Below are 863 nucleotides of genomic sequence, written 5' to 3'. Positions count from 1 at the left end.
AGGCCGAGGGTGCAGCCGCCCCGCCGTCCCTCAGCGCCTGCCCCTCGCCTGCGCCCGTGGGAAGGCCACCCTGGCCGGGCCGGCCTCCCGCAACTACCAGGCCTTGCTCACAGTGGGCGTGACGTGCTGCTTTTTTTAATTTTATTTTTTTACGGAAAGAACCAGTGTCAATCCACAGACCCTTGGAGAACCAGGCCGGCAGGGCCGAGCCAGCAGCCCCTCCCCCCAGACTCAGAGGCTCAGCGGTGAGGGGCGGCCCTGCCCCGTCTGCAGTGCCCGGCAGGGCGGGGCGGCCTCTGGGCCCCCTCCCCACCAAAGGGTTCACCTCACACTTGAATCCCCTCCCCCCCAAAGGGTTCACCTCACACTTGAATGTACACCCCAGCCCGGCTGTCGGCTGTCGGGAAGGCCCTCCGTCCTCGGCCCCTGCCTCTTGCTCCTGCTGGTCCTCCGCCCACCCCACCAGGGCCAGAACAGGCGGCCCGCAGGCCCCCGGCCTGGAGGGAGGGCCCCGGCTGCTTGGGGCGGACACAGACACACCTCAAGGACCTGTCCTGGAAGGCGTCCCTTTTCCTCGTAGCTACCTTAGGCCGATGTGTCCCCCTCCACACTCGTAGACGCTCCAGTCCCTACCATGATGGCATTGGGTCCCTCCCCAGCCCGGGAAGGGACCTTGCAGGGACCTCTCCCTCCAAAAAAGAAGAAAAAGAAACAATAAACCAACAAGGAAACGTGTGTTGCAGCCCAGGCAGTCTTCTTCTCCTGCTGCCCGTTTCGAGCACCCCCGACCCCGATGTGGGAGCGCAGACGACCCCCACCGAGCCCGCCAGGCGTGCCTGGGGGCGTGGGCACCGGGGTCGCGG

This window comes from Tupaia chinensis, unplaced genomic scaffold (assembly GCF_000334495.1).
Source record: "Tupaia chinensis unplaced genomic scaffold, TupChi_1.0 Scaffold138665_1, whole genome shotgun sequence".
Taxonomy (NCBI): Eukaryota; Metazoa; Chordata; class Mammalia; order Scandentia; family Tupaiidae; genus Tupaia; species Tupaia belangeri.
Note: the sequence above shows the minus strand (reverse complement) of the source record.